This window comes from Corvus kubaryi, unplaced genomic scaffold, assembly GCF_017639235.1.
Source record: "Corvus kubaryi isolate FWS band 111438036 unplaced genomic scaffold, C.kubaryi_AGA036_p1.0 37387, whole genome shotgun sequence".
Lineage (NCBI taxonomy): Eukaryota > Metazoa > Chordata > Aves > Passeriformes > Corvidae > Corvus > Corvus kubaryi.
Window position 1 is genome coordinate 10,362,945 of NW_024581129.1, and position 16,158 is coordinate 10,379,102.

At 38.8% G+C, this 16,158-nt stretch overlaps 1 long non-coding RNA gene across 1 annotated transcript; it reads left to right on the forward strand.

Moving 5' to 3' along the window:
* Positions 1–342: 342 nt before the first annotated feature.
* LOC121669077 lies at positions 343–15,914 on the forward strand. The gene is made up of 3 exons (XR_006017605.1): positions 343–548; positions 805–943; positions 13,693–15,914. It is a non-coding gene; the product is annotated as an uncharacterized LOC121669077 (long non-coding RNA).
* Positions 15,915–16,158: the final 244 nt, after the last annotated feature.

A 16,158-nucleotide genomic window follows, 5' to 3' on the forward strand; every position in this document is an offset into this window, starting at 1 on the left:
AAATTTCCAATTATTTCAGTAGATCAAGCATCCCTTTTCAATGCCAGGGTTTTTTCACATTTCTGTAACATTGTCTTGGCTGATACAACCACCTCGTAAGTAATTGCTTGCATTAAACAAATATAAAAACTTTGGAACATATAAAAAAAATGTCTGGGAGAATAAAAAAAAATCAAAATAAAATTTTATAAAAAAGCTTCTGTCACTGCACATCCCCAAGTTCCCATATTATTTTGCTGATTCATTTATAAGATTATATATTAAACGGCCATCTTTTTGAAAGGCCATTCTGGTGCAAAATAAATTAACCTGACACAGAAATTGTTCTCATTTTGCAGATTTTCTAAAGGATTAAATCTTGTCACCAAAAAAAAAAAAGAAGCAAACATTGAAAAATACAGAAGAAAACAAAAAGAAGAATAAAATTACCCTGTGTGGGGAAGAGAGCTTCTCTGCTTTCCAACACCCACCAGTCATAGGAGATGTGCCCAGGAGCCAGGATCTTCAAGCAGACTCACATCTCATTTTGGGAAAAGAGTTTTTTCAAGGTAAGCGGGTCCATTTTAGAGACCACCAGCTCGAGATACAGTTTTTACAGACCTGGCAGCATGTTTTTACCATAAACACTAAAAATGCTGTCATGGGCTCCTTGGAAAATCTCTCCCTTAACTGTCCCACAAAGAAGGAAGCGGTAAGATGAATTTCTGGTCATCTGGTCACTATTTGGCTGTTCTAGAAAATCAGACCTGGTGCCATAAGTGCAGGGAAAATCCTCAGCAGCAGCCTGAGTGTTCTGTTCTGCAGCTCCATCCCTACAGCTGCTCGTGCTGAGGAAGTTGTCAGGATAACGGTGCTGCCGTGCCAGTGCTGCTCATCTCCTGATGTTCTGCTCCTCTCCTGATGTTCTGCTCCTCTCCTGATTCAGGGACAGGTTACTGCTCAGGTAAGACAGCCATGCCCTGGATAACCACCTTCCAGCAGAAAACCGGCTGGATTTGAAATAATTAAAGCACTCCTACATATTATTTACTGTGAATGAAGAAGTTCCTTAAGTTCTTCAGCAACTTAAAAGCCTTTACTACTTATCTGACAGGTTTTGCTCACTTTATGTTGCCAGAATGATTAAGTCCCATTAATCCCAGGCTGCCTGGTTCTAATAACCAGATAAGCTGTCAAGTAACATATTGTATATCTCCTACCACTGTGGTTCCAACGACTTTTATATATGCTCTGTTTCTTCTATTCTCTTCACTATTCTATTTTGAAACATTGATATAATTAATACCTTTTCAAATCAATTCATGTCTTGCTTAGGCTGACAAACATATCAATCTGTAAAAGTGATGCACTTTAATATGAAGTCTTTATCTTTTCTTATTGGTTATTAACCAATTACATGTTACCGATGCTTTTTCATTCTGAAAAAATGTAAAAGATAAATAGCTGTTGTGACAGCCAACTTAACCATCTAGCACCATCTTGAGGTTAAACTGCTCTTGACATTCTAAAATAAATGGACATTCCTTGATTAGCTCACCAGAAGCTCCTCTAGTGTGATGCAGATACTTATTTTTCACTGACAAAAAATTTTTAAAAACTCATCATTTTTAAGACAAACATCCTGTAGATTTTTTTCTTTGCTTCCTTGCACAGACTTTAAGACAATTCTGTTAATTCTGCTGGCAATTAAGCCTAAATTTATATTCCAAAGGAAGAGTGGGATACTGCACATTTTTATTTTGTGACTGCTCTGAACATTGTACTCAGAAGTGAGCTAAGGGAAGTTCTAGGGTTTAGACCTCTATACACCAGTTCTCCCACAAGTACTTTCCATTTTCACTGGGATTAATTCTAAAGTTTACTTCCAGACAAAAACATATATTCTAGAGGATTCTGGTCCACCTGGCCACAATCATCTTAAATGCATTTCTAACTGAAAATATCTAGGAATGACTGGATGTGATATTTTGTTGAAGCATAATGAACATGTCAGATAAAGCTATTGAGCTTGCACTGCTCATCATATGTTTGAAGTTAATCATAACACCAGAACATTGCTACAATTATGAAAAGGGGATGAAGGCTGGGACCTTTTCAAGGAGCCAGGCAACAGTGAGTCAACTGCCCTTTCTCCAGACAGACTTGCCAACTTTGAGACTTTCTAAAAAATATAAGCCATTCACTCATATGGTAATGAGAGGCTGAGATATACACTGGCTGTACACTCATTTCAAACAAATCTTATCCTGAGTCCTCTGTTACTGGGCTGAACTCCTGATGAAACTCATCATGAGAATTGAAGTAAACACAGCCCCAGCTTTGTGAGCACCTCACATCAACAGCCACTCAAATGGTCTTTGCTGTGTCCAGTGTTGTGCTGTCATGTATAGAGAATCAGTGTTAGGAAATTGCAGCACTTTCAAGAGCTCATATTTTCATTCAATTGAGGATTCAGGAAACATAGAGAACCCAAACCAATTTACCTTTAATAAGGAAATAGGTACTTCTAGGACTCAGAGGACTGTCCTATATAAAAATGTGATTTCCATAACGCTAGATATCAGCACTTTGTGCACACTGCTATTTCTGCCTCAAAACCTGCCTGCAAATGCAGACTGAAGGAAAAGCTAATGGATTTAAAATACCCCTACCCTTCCTAAAGTGTCCTCATGATGCTATTCAGTCTATAAGGGCTGATGTTTCACTGTACATGTGAATCTGTGCATTCCCAATACAACATATCCAACTTCTAACCTTAATTGCTATACTTTCATTTTCTACCTCATGGCCCTGGGAAATGTCTTTCCTCTTGCAGTTACGTACAATTAGAACTGGAGGGTTGATCTTGCTAAAACACTTCCAATGGCTTACAGGTTTCACTACAGTTTAACATGAATTATATCTGGACATTTTCCACAACAAAGACAATAACCTTGTGAAAATCAATTACAGCCATTGCCAATGTCAAGGGATTGATTTAAAGTCAACATTGATGGTAACCACTGCATTCCAGAAAGACAAATGCAGAGCAAATGCAAATGCAAAATGAAATACACAATAATCAATAACAGAAATGGATATGCAGGAGACAGTCCCTCTGGGGAATCCAGTCCCTGGAGACAGGGCACCTACTTTCCTGAGACAGCAGATAAGTGAGACAAGGGAAGCAGAAGAAAGAAAGTCTAACTACTCTCCTGCCAGAGCTTTTGGAAGCTCCATCAGGATTTGTGTCAGTACTTTGAGAAAACTGAGCAGGGTGTCTCTCAGATCACAGCAAGAGATGCAATCCATAGGGAGAGCAAGGAAAATTTCCAAAGAAAATACAACTCTTACTACGTATCTGGACACTTACAGGGAAAGTGACCAAGACACTACTCTTGTGAATGGGAAAATCCACTCCCTGCTTAGCCATAATCCCAGGACCCAGGCCTCTAAATGCAGTTAAACAGCTCTATTTGTGGCTCTGTTAGACTGAGATGAGACGGCAAGAGAAACTGAGTGACACTGAAAGACATTTTTGATAGGTTTTGTCAAAATACCTGCAGCAGCACTTCAAACTTTCAAGTGAAAGTGTTAGGGGAAATACCATGAAAGCCTCTTCCCGAAGGAGCTGTTCAAAAGATTGTGGAAAGCAAAAGGATCAACAGCCCAGCATTTTCGGGGACAGTAATTGCCTCTCCTGCTAATTCACACTACAGTCACAGGGGAATAGACCAGGAATGTGGGGCACTACTTGAGCCAGTGTCAGGTCTAAAACTCCGGAATGAAAATGTGCATCTGACTCTACACTTAGCCTATCTTGCAAGATAAGCCTTGAAAGCCAGCACCGTATAGGACTACATCTATTTCTGGCTCTGCCCTGATCTCCTTTTAACCCCCACACACCTCCTGGCTCCCTCCCTCCCTCCCTTTTCTGTCACACCCATGTTGGCCACGTATTTTTCAGAAGAGCAGCTGTGCTTGCGTTCTCTGCTGGGGAATGGGGCCTGGCCTCCAGGATCACACAGATACTTTGACTATTTCATCATGAAACCCCAAATCTTGGGACTGGAGGAATCCTCATATAATATCTGTGTGTCTTCATCCCATCAATGGTTTATAAATTATGGATGAAGGAGTTAGGGAAAGAGCAAGCACATTTACTTAGAGACTAGGCCAAATTACAGTGTTGACACTTGTTACCTATTGACATTTCTTTGTGATGTCCATACCAATCAAATTCTTTCCTAATTGATCAATTTAGACATTGAAAATCAAAATTACTTTTCCTGTGCCAATTGTTCTTGTTCCATTGTTGTATTTGACAACAAAAATGCTCAATATTTTAATTCCAAACAACCACTAACCATTGTTGTTTTCTTTCATGGAGAAAACCATTTTCAAAGCAACAAAATGTTATCTGAGAGAACAGAAATTTGGAGCTCCCTGGTCAGCACAGTAAAGCGGTATTTAGCCTTCACTGAGATATTTTATTTGATGCATATTATACTTGCTAAAAGGCAAATGTACTTTAACATTGCAGCTTGTCTCTGAATAGATCATTCTGCTGAAAGCTTTAGACCACCTATTTTTAGCAAAACTAAAGAAAATGTGTAGGTCAGATCAAGTGCAGGAAGCAAAAGGGCAGTACCAGGGTTAGGGACCACTAGAACTTGCAGCCTGCTTTAAAGGCTGGTGGAGGAGGAACAGAGCTCTTCTGGGGGACAATCGCTCATTGAAGGTGGTGTGGATTGGTGGCACTGAGTCAGGCAGATCTGCACCCTGGCAGGGCAGCCCAGGGCACGTTCTGACACAGAGGCACTACATGAGGGAGCTGGTACTCCAGGATTTTTTCTCTTCACTTTTTTTTGTGATAATCAGAGCTTGACCACATCTGGAACTGAGACACCAGGTGGGATGAATAATTGCTACAAGAGGCTAAAGTAAAGTCTTGGCTTGACACCTTGTTCATTGACCAGCTCAGGATTACATTGATCACCAGGATCTTGGTTCGTTGGTTGGTTGTTTTTTTAATAAATGCCTTCAAAATCAAGGAACAGGGGAACAAGTTTCATGGCTACCACAGCAAATTTCACCTGATTACCAGGAACAGCAGCAAGGTTAGTGCATCTCCTTCCTGTGTGTGGCACAGTCCAGTGCCCTGAGAGTTCAACACCAGCATTTCAGTGGCAGGGTCTTTTACACAGTGACATCTGAGTGAAATGCAGCACACATGTGGTACCCAGGTGGTCAGATTAGGTGGCCTAACTGCTTTCCCTGGGACTTAACTCAGATCCTCGATCGAAGAGGCTCTACTGACTGTGTCTCCATAATCGCTTAGATTCTTACAGCACCATGAAGACACAGAAATATATGTGTTGGATAAATTGGTTACAGTTTTGCATTAAAAAAAAAAAAAAGAAAAAAGGGAAATAGATCTAACTGCCTTGTCATCACACTCGTCAAGAAAGCTTTCCCATTATACCGAGGTCCACTTCAGTAGGAGGTACATCACCCTTCTGAAAGAGCTCCTGTGACTGAGAGGTCTGAGAAAGTCCATTCATTTAGGAAATACCCCTAGGAGCCCATTTACAAAACCTCAGACTCCCTGTGTACCCCTCTTCCAACACCCAGTCACAGCTGGAACAGTTCTTCTCCTGGGAGCAGCAAGTACACAGCAAATAGCCAGACCCTGGTGCCAGGCAGCCTCTCTACTCAGGGAGAGCAGGCAGGCATTTGTGTGCTTATTCGGGATCATGTCCTAAAAATTGATGCAGAAACTAATATCCTGAGTCTGATCTGAAGCCCATTAAATGTTACTGGGTCATTTCCATGGCTTCCAGCAGGCAGCAGCTCAGATCTTACTGCCATTTGGAGAAGCAGATGAAAGTTAGCTATTTTACAGAATCTGTATAAATTAACACTACTTCTGGGATAACAGTCAGAGAGCTCAGACTGTGCTTTTTAACATCAGTATGAAAATCTCCTGCCATGGCACCATTCTGGGACTGTGACACAGAGCAATTGGGAGAGACAACACACTCTTGGGAGGAATCTTTGTCAAAGGCCTCTTCTCCACCTATCCTCCCCACACACCTGACTGTGTTCAGCCCCACCTGGCCGATCCCTAATTGGATTTCTGCAGGCAATGGGTACTGCTTTTGCTGGCATTGCACCTTTCCTCAGGTCTGGCTCTAACCTTCACGAGCTTCAGCTGCTGCCTCCCAGGTGAAGAGCAAAGGTGAGGCTCAGATCAGTGTTCCCCTGAAGGAAACTCTCATTATCACAGAGGCACGAACAGCAAGCTGATCACACAGCCATTAACATCCCTGAAAGCCCCCTGCCAATTACCTGCATGGGAAGAGATGTATCTTGTGTGCTAACAAAACACATCAGGCAACAATATCAGGCTCAGTAGAGAGAAGGCATGAAAAGATACTTTTCTCCTGCCAACTGTTTTCAAAGCTCAACTTGAAACAAGTGACAAAGCAGTAGTTATTGTACAACAGATTGTGTGGTTGCCATGAAAACGGAAAGTTTCGGCACTCTCAGCTATCATTAGGATGCTCACTGGCACAATGAATCTTGATAGTTCCAGGGTACAAAACAGGAACCCCAGTGGGACCATCTTCCCAGTAATTTACATGTCGCTGTGTAGGAGGCCAATATTTCAAGCAGGTTCTGTGTATGTGTTGAAAGTAAATCTAGGAGCCCAATAAGCTGTAAAAATATATATCATCTGTCCTTCATGGGTAAGACTAATATCCTCTGATGATAATTTCTAAAATGGGTTCTGAATACTGAAATTTTAAATTGTTTTGAAAAGCAATAAAACCACTCAGAGTGAGCATATCAAATTAATGTGTGATAATCCCTCCCTTGCTGCAGCAAGATTTTAAGTGGCATTTTAAAAATGTCTTCTGTGAAGAATAAAAACAGTAGGGATGTGATAATACCACACCAACTGAGGAAAAAAAAAATCCGTGTCCAAATTTGCAAAACCAAAATCTGTTATCTTGAGACCAGGATGCATTTTTAAATGACAATGTGCAGATGAAAAAGAGAAAAGGCTATCCTTGGAGCAGTGCTGTTCAGAAAAGGTCTCAGATATCCCTCTGGCAACCCTGAAACCCATCCCCCCATTCTTTACTGGCCTGTGGAGTACAGCACCAACTGTTTTTCCACATGTAAACTATGCTGCTCTTCTATGGAGAGAGGTCAGTAAGAGAAATACTTATTCCTGAGCTTCAAATATTTCTGCTACCTTGGAAGATGGCACCATTTGCTGGCTGCAAAGGAAAGTGGTTTTTGAGGAGGACATGAATTCTTGTTTTCTCCATAAATAACTGGCTAATAGTTATTGTCTATTCTGGTTTTGTTTCAACAAGTGTAATGAGAGCTTTGAGAGCTAAAATTTCTTAATTCCAAAGGTGTTGTAAATAAAACAAAAATCTGAGGAAGTTGTGCGTAAGTGAGCAACCTGTACCTGGTTTAAAAGTTTAATTTCCACCAAAAATATTAGCAGGAAAGCATCAGGACATATCTAACAATCCTTACTGGCCTGTGACTCCAAATGATATATTTCAGCTTTTAGGCTGTGTGCTTCACTGCAGTTTGCCACTGAAAATTTGGCACATGTTCTTTTTGACATTTATTATACACAAGCTACTGTTTCTCATCTTCAAGTACAAAAGATATTATAGAAAAATATCTGAGAAAGATGTTGCATTATAGAACAACTGATTCTGTATCCTTTTTATGAGCAGAAACTAGAGATTTCCCAAATAAGTTCCTTGCGGTTGAGAAAACTGTGTAAAAAGATGGAATTACCTTTCTCTGATAATATGAAAGGGATCTTGAATGCTCAGAATGATAACAGATAAAGCATGAGATGGGAAATAAATGATAGTTTTTACAGACCATAAAACCAGAAAAAGTAAAGGATGCTTGGGTTCCTAATATCAATTTATGTTTCTACCTAGAGAAAACTGTTGCATTAACACACAGACTAAAATATGAAATATGTATCTTAAAAGACTGGTGATAGTCCAGAAGATAATTTCCTAAATCAAAAGGCTTCCATCCAGTGTGCTAGGAAATCTGTGCTACACTTTATCTTGAGAGATAAAGACTAATTCTTCTTAGAGCTAAAAAAGTGATAGCTGGGGTAAAACCAATCATCCCATTGCTTTTCTTATGTGCAAACAAAATAAAGTCTAAACCCCAGTGGTTTTAGAGAACCAATTCCGAGAAGTCAGAAACAATTACAGGACAGATTGATTGTTGATGTGAATTTAACAGAATAGCATGAGTTACAATGACATTATGATACAAAATCATAATCAAGGAAACCTACTCATTTTTAAAGCTTCATTGTAGAGGCAAAAGAATCCATGAAGAAATAAGGAAAGAATACTTAATAAATTATGAAAATAGCGCAGTTGATGATAACACATTATAAATCAAGAGGCAGAGCTTGCAGAAAATTGAGACCAGAAGAATACAACTGCTGGCAAGCACAGTTAAGAGCAAGAGTTTTTAAAATATATAAACCAACAAAACTAACACTACTTTCCCACATGCCATTAAAATGTGTACCATACAAACTAAATTCGGTTGCTTTTTAAATTCTTGATTTCCATTTTCAAGAATTGGAGGAAGAATGCAATATATTAATTTTGCTGCCCTTTTTTTTTTTTTTTTTTTAATGACAGATTATTACCATTTTTGATTGTTGGTTTGTCTCCATCCTGTGAAATTACCCACTGCTAGTATGACCTCTTTTATCAGTCTAACTGATAACCTGCTTTGGAGCAAGAGAGAATTTATCCTTGGGAATTAGAGGCTGTCAAGGGCTGTGAGAGAGAAACAACGAAAATAAAAGCAATCAGTAAAAAGCACATATTTACCAAGAAATGTAACTGTACAGTTGCCTCAGTGGTGTTATTGTTTTCTCTCAGGTAAATTGTTTTATGACAGGCAGTGAATTTTTTTTTATTTCCAATCCTGTAAGCAAACATCAACTACAAATAAAATTGCCCCCAAGGAAAAGAAATCCAAGAATAACAAATTCAAAAGAGATGGCACATGTGACAGAAAGCAATTCTCAGTGCAGGCTAGGCAATTATGAGATGGAAAACATAAAATGTTACGGGAAAGGTATTTTCCTTTTTCCATATTTCCTGTTTTAACTCATTCGTGTTTGAGCCTTTGGACTACTAAACTCAATTAGCAGCAATTTAATTACCACCATATATTTTGAGGTGCAGAGCTCTCCACAGCAGACACTTGCTCCCTCAGAAGGCTCTCTGGAGACTTAGAGATGTATGTTGCTATTATCAGTGGTTTCTTCTCCTCACCCAGTGCAGGAATGGAACAATAGAGAAGAAAAGATGTGGCCTCAGCTCCTTCTCCATTTAAAACTGTCTATTGTAAATCAACTTGCAGCTTTGACAGTCAAATGACAAACCACAAAATTCTTTCTCACTGATCTCCTAAGGTAGAAAAAGTATTCACATCTGGCAAAATATTTATGAGTGCAAGTATATCTGTGTAGCCTTAGGAGACAGATATGTGTCACAGAGCCCTGGTGCTCCAGCTCTGTGATTGAATGGTAAGGTTTTGAAAGATTCTTCCCCATGGGAAAGAAGTGATAATATCTAAATCACCAGATTTTGAGCTTCCAGTAGCTTTTAGGCTAACTCAGGCCTGGACTGCATACACACACACACACACACATATATATATATTTTTTTTTTGTTTGTTTGTTTTGTTTTCCTCCTGTGGAAAAGGGCTTTGACCAATTCTAATAAAGCTGCTATTAATTTTCCTGTACCCTACCAGTATAAAGGAAAGGAGTTTTTGTGGGTTCTTCTTCTACTATATTGGAAATGCTTCAATTTTAGTCATTTAAGAGAAGACATGAGATCTTTTCAAATGAACAAAGACCGGTGTGGGAAAGGCTTAAAAAGCAACAACACATTATCATTCACTAATTCGTGGCATTGTCAGCAAGGGAGAAATGTGAAACTTGCCAGGCCAGGAAATACTGCACAGTTGCAATGTTGGCAGCTCTCACTCTCCAGCTAAGCCTTCAAAAACAAAGGAACAGAAGGTAAATCTATAGCAAAGCATGTGCAATTTATTGAAATGACAGAAGTGGAAAACTCTCCTTCAGAACAATTAGACAAAATATTCAAAACCGGGTGCAAAGGGACCAGGTACAAATGGACAATTTCAGGCAGAGGGAGCAGAATCTGAAGAGGCAGAGCAATGCAATCACCAGATACAAGTAGCTATTAGCACCTGTAAGACCTAAAACACTCTTACAGAGCCAGCTCAGGACATATCTTGCCATTCCTTCACCAAATGAGCCTCTTGCATTCCCATTCAAGTTTAAAGTAGAGCAACTTCAGCCTAACTTCTGGTATTCAAAGGAGGCAGCTTAGTCAGGAACTTAGTCCTCCCTCTGTTCCCTCTGCATTAAAGTAGAAATACGTCTCAAGAGGTGATTTACAGCATCAAGGCATCTCACTGCCTTATGCACAGGCAGTCTCATGGATTCTTCTGCAAAGTCGTAGCAGACACTCGTGTTCTGCATACAAAAATTGCACAGTGGGGAAGTAAAACACTGGGGTGGTCTCGAGCCCAGCATGTCACATCCATCATTGTGGCTTTGATGAGAATAAGGTGGAGTTTCACTCCTTGGGAACTCTCTTGGCCTTGGTCTGCTCAGCCAAACTTCCCACGAGGGCACTGCCCCGGAATTGCAGGGTGTTGTGTAACACAAATGCCAGTCTGGGCAGAGCACAGGGGAGCCTCAGCCCAGCACAGGAGCACAGCACATGGCCCTGCTTGGATTGATAAGCTGTCTCGAGACACAGCTTTGCTGGAGGACATCAAACAACATTCTCATAAGACCCAGGGGCTTTGGCTGCCTTTATCATGAGTAGTGAAGAGCTGCAGTTTCTGTCTCTTTAGAATAGTAATTGGGGCTTTGTTTAGCTGCTGTGCTACTGGGAGGCTCTCCTGATCTCCAGTTCAGACAGAAATTTAGTTCTTGGAAGATGGAGCACTTCTTAAAGAAGTACTTATTGTTACTGTCACTGCACGCAATCCCAAGGTGAGCTGCTGGGATGTTTTCTCATGCTTTAGAGCTTTTTCTTTAAGCACAATGTAGGGGACATTTTTTAACCTCTCCTGGTTTAATAACTAGCAGGTTGATATTTGTGATGAAGTGCAAAGTTTTGTCAGGGCAGCAATACATTTAACAGACTCATTGATAGCACAGGAAAAAGGCAAACAGGCTGTCAGACACACTATGGGGATGAAAGGATTGGAAAAGTGCTTTGATTTTCAGTGGTGTTAGAGTTACTTCTCCCTACAAGTCTTGTTCCTTTTCCAACCTTAAATCCTCTCAAATGCAACAATACTTCTCTGCATATTTATATTCAGGGTTTTAACTACTAGGGTGGGTGGTTTATTTCCAATTTAATCAATTAAGTGTCTCTAAGGCACTTTTGAAAGTGTGGTTGGGTCTAAAACGTTTTATATCATCATCTCACAGGATTTTTAATATAAGCTAAACATATTAGATGCTTAAACTTCATTAGTTCCAACTTACTCAGGCACTTTTTAAAATCCCAGAAGATAGTCACATCTATCATTAGATGAATAAATAATTTTTGACAAGCTATTCCTTAACTGTGTTTGAAAATTACCATAGGACTAATTTTAAGCACTGTAGATAAAAATAATTTTGGAAAAAACCTCAGAAAATTCGGCAATGTGCTGTTTCTTATCATATCTTGAACTATGCCTCTTCACAACAAACAAAAGAAAAGTTTGAGTGTAATAATAAAAAAAATCTGTTTTCAAAATAATGATAAAAGGTAGTGAACCCTTTAGAAATGTCTAGAGATCTACAAATAAAAGGTGTTCAGAAAGGTGCACTCGGGTGTGCTCCCCATATTTTTCAAGCATGTACACTGTAAAAAGCTGGATACAACCTTCTCAGAGGAAAGAGTGTGATTCAGACCAGATACAAATTTGGAGTGGTTCTGTAAAGTTTCTCATCACTTCAGTAAGAGTTTAATGGTTCTTCAGTGTACAACACTGTATAATTTATATTTTTCAGTCATAACCGCCCTTAGAAAGAATGGATTATGTGGCTACCTGTTCTAGGAGTGGCAAGCAAGTATTTGCAAACATTTGTCACTCACTGGAGACAATTTTTCTGTTAGAACTAGCAGAAGTGGAGAATATAAATATCTATTTTATTGTGGATTTGGATACTGCCAGGGAGGAGAGAAAAAAGTGCATAATGGATTACCTAAAAATAATTAGATCACAGAGGCATAAACTCTCCCTGGCCTTCACCATATAACTTATGATCATATATGTGCAGTCTCTAGAGGCTTAGCCCCACAGAAATTAATGTTAAGTTCCCAGAGACAATCAGGTGCCCAGATTTAATTACTGAGTTACATAAACATTGTAATTAATTGTAGGAAGTGTTAGAAAAATTGAGTAACTAGAAAAAATTATTGATATGTGCTGATTAGTAAAACCTAGGGAAAAAACCTCTTCCCTTCTTAATGAAACTCATCTCCACAAAAACCCACTTTATCAGCAGGACTGACACAGCAGCCTAACAAACCCACTGTGCAACACAGGTCATTGCAGAAGATGCTCTTCAAGCAAACCTTCACTCTGCAAATGCTCTGCCATGCAGCAATTCTGTACCTCGAGTTACTGGCATTATTATTTATGTTTATTACAGGATTGCTGAAGTTCTGACCATTGGGTGGGACATGCTGCAGCCAATATTGTGCAAACTCTGGAGATGTCTGACTGATAAATGGCCAAAGCAGTGATTCACACTGAAGGGAAAATATTATGAATTTGCACATTTTATGCCATTAGTTCTGTTTAATCCATCCCTTACATATTTTTTAAAGTACCTTTTTAATACATATCAGGACTCTCCACCATCTACATAGATCATATATGTGGTCAAATCACAGCTGTGAGGACTACAGGCCTATTTTTCTGCAAAATAAAAAAAATAATTCAAAAAATCCCATTTTCTCACTTTCTCCAACGTATTCTCATGGCATGGACCTATAAAGAGTGTTCTGAACCTCACTTGTTTTGAGCAGTCATTGCTGTCCTTCTGTCCTACTATGAAATCCTGTTCCCCCAGGCAAACTTCTCTCTTTTCTTACAGAACATCTCCTCTGGTACTTACTAGAACAAGTGAGAAGAATACTGTTGCTAATCAACTCCTACATGTAAAAAAACCTTTTTTGGGACAAATAAAAAAATACAGAAATGTTATTATGCTTATCTCATATATGTAACAACACTTCTGTTAATTCATTCATTTGATTTATGTTTATCAGAATAAAGGTCAGCCAGAGCTCAAATTTGGATTTAGAGCCAATAATGTGAAAAAGTTCAAAAGTCTAATGCATCACACTGGAATTTACAAGAGATCAGCCTCTGACACAATTCTACCTTTTTTGTTGTTGTTGTTAAAATCTCGTAACTGTTCTCACAATATTCCTGTTGGGTCTGAAATAAAGCTCACAAATACATCCTTTGACCATCTCAGTTAAGTAACCACAAGAAACTGAACATGAATGTTGCAAACCTAATGTAAATACAGACCATCCAGTAAAATCTCACTGATTTTGGTTATGTCATTAACAGCAAAGCCCAATATTTTGTGGTGAAGACAGAAAAGTGTGTGCACACCCAAGAAGAAGTCATACAGCAGCCTGTGGATTCCTGGACATGCTTCTGGCATGATGGAATATCTGCAGAGAACACCACAACAATTAATTAGTGACTCCACTGACATTTGAAAGTTACCTTATGTTCAGGAAACTCTTTAGGTAGGATTTGTTCAGCCTGGAAAGCAACCTCAAATCATGTCACATCTGCTTCTCTCCAGCAGAAGCTGCTCTTTTACTTGATGTATGCCCCTGCAGGACTCTCAGCTCTTTCTTTCCACCTCCAACCTCATTCACCAGGAAGATAAGAAATTATTCCAGGATATTGGATCCATCACAAATCGCCACCATCCCAGAGTCCACAGAAAAAATAGACATCACAATTATTTTATTTAAATATTCATTGCTTTATTGATAAAATCAGCAGAGCAGGCCTTGTAGCCTTTTTGCATATCTTCTTTATATGAAGGATCTTAGACTTGGCCTATTATCAATTAGAATAATTCAAAAAGCAGCAAAAAATCAATGTGTTGATAGAATTATAAATGAAATTTCTTTCTGAGTAGAGAAAAGAGAGGCTATTCAGGAGGAATAGCGTAACAGCATTATAACAGAGGATGTTTAAAACTTAGATGATGAACACAAGAGTGACTTCCTACCTAAAAGGTTATAAAAGTAGCAAAAACTTAAAAAGTAAAACCTTTCCCCATATGCATGTAAGCTTCCATACCTCTTCTTTTTTTGGCTGCAAGACAAAGACTGGGAACCAGACTTATTGAATACCCTTAATTCTGCTGGAAGTGGAAGATTAATTATAAGGAGGGATATTTCATACAAACCTATTTTACACATAATTGATGTTTTATACAAATATAATGAAGGCTAACTTTGTCAGATGTGAAATAATATTGCTTAGGGTTTTCATTAGTGCTGCTTAAATTAAATTAATACTTTTTTTTAAGATTTGTACTGGTAGCAAAGGACACAAACCAGGATTAGAATGGAGAATCATGCAGCCAAGCAAAAAAGTAAGGCTCCCCTGTAGTGTTTAACAAGACTGCACCGGAGTCTATTGAAAACATTCTTTTTAAAAAATTGTTATTTTTCTGAAAAATCCCTCCAACAGAGTCACTGTAGGTGTTAGTCACAAATTGTGCATAGTAATGAACCATTGTCAGGAGGAGGGGAAATCACATGTAGGGGTCAGGAGGAACAGGACACCCAAAGAGCAAGCAGTGCAACCTGTGCCAGCTGAAACGGAATTCAGTAGTGTTAAAACACCCTCTAGGCTCAGTATCATGTGAAATTTCTAGTTTGGACAGAACACGCCAGCTGCAAAGGCACCAGTGGATGAAAATGTTCACTAGTCACTATCCTAAACTGGCCACGTGGCCATTCAGTACCAACCAAAGTGCTCCCACAAGTCCCAATATCTGAAAGTGCAGCTGTCCATAATGACTGCGGAGGGGAAAAAAAGACACCCTAAAGACCCAAGCACATGGAAAAAAGGTAAAAACCAGGAAGCCATTTCAGCAGTAGAGCTTGGTGAACAGTGACAGAACTGTCTGGACTCAAGATGAGAAACCAGAGAGAAATCTCCCTGTTGTGTGGCCATTTTGTGATCTATTTAGCATTTTGGAAGTTCTCGAACCAGATTTGTTTGTAATCAGTGGTTTTACATTGGAAGGATGTGACCATTTTAATGGAAAAGGTTTTGATAATAAAACTTTAGTTCAACTGAGGCTGAAGTGGTTGTGGCAGCAGCAAGTGCCATTTGAGTTTGTAACTGCCCACAGAAAAGTTTAAGTTTTTGGCACCTAAAAATCCTGTCAGCTCTTCTTGTCCTTTTATTATATTATCTCTCCATGACCTTGACATGAGTGATTTTTGCAATATAGCAATGGTTTCATTTATTTTGGCTCATTTAATAGGGAGCATTTAAGAACATATTCTTTCTCAGCATGCATCCTTAAGTATCATCTGAACACTACCAAAGCGACTAGCACATTAGTGATATAAAATTAGCCTATTTTTACCCTGGTTAATTAGCACTACGTTGTTGGCTTATGCAAATAGAAATATTTTTGACAATGTAGATGATTCTTTCTCAATTTTCACTGTCCTAAATTAAAACAAGATAAATTTCCTGAGAGCAAAAAGATTCCCTTCTTATTCATTTTTGAGTTTCATAAAATGATACCAATTATTTCCACCTAAAGGCACAGAAACTTAATTCTGATATTAAACAAAGAGCCATTTTAAAATTTCAGCATTTGTTTCTTTGCTGTAAGAGGAATTAATAAACAGAAGTGCTAAGGACCAAGTATCAATATGGAAATTGTTTATTCTATCCTGACAGTCTATCTAGTATAAGATATTACAGCTTCCCAAAGAATGAAAATGAATCATTCTTGCTGTTGCATTTATTTATATTAACTCATAA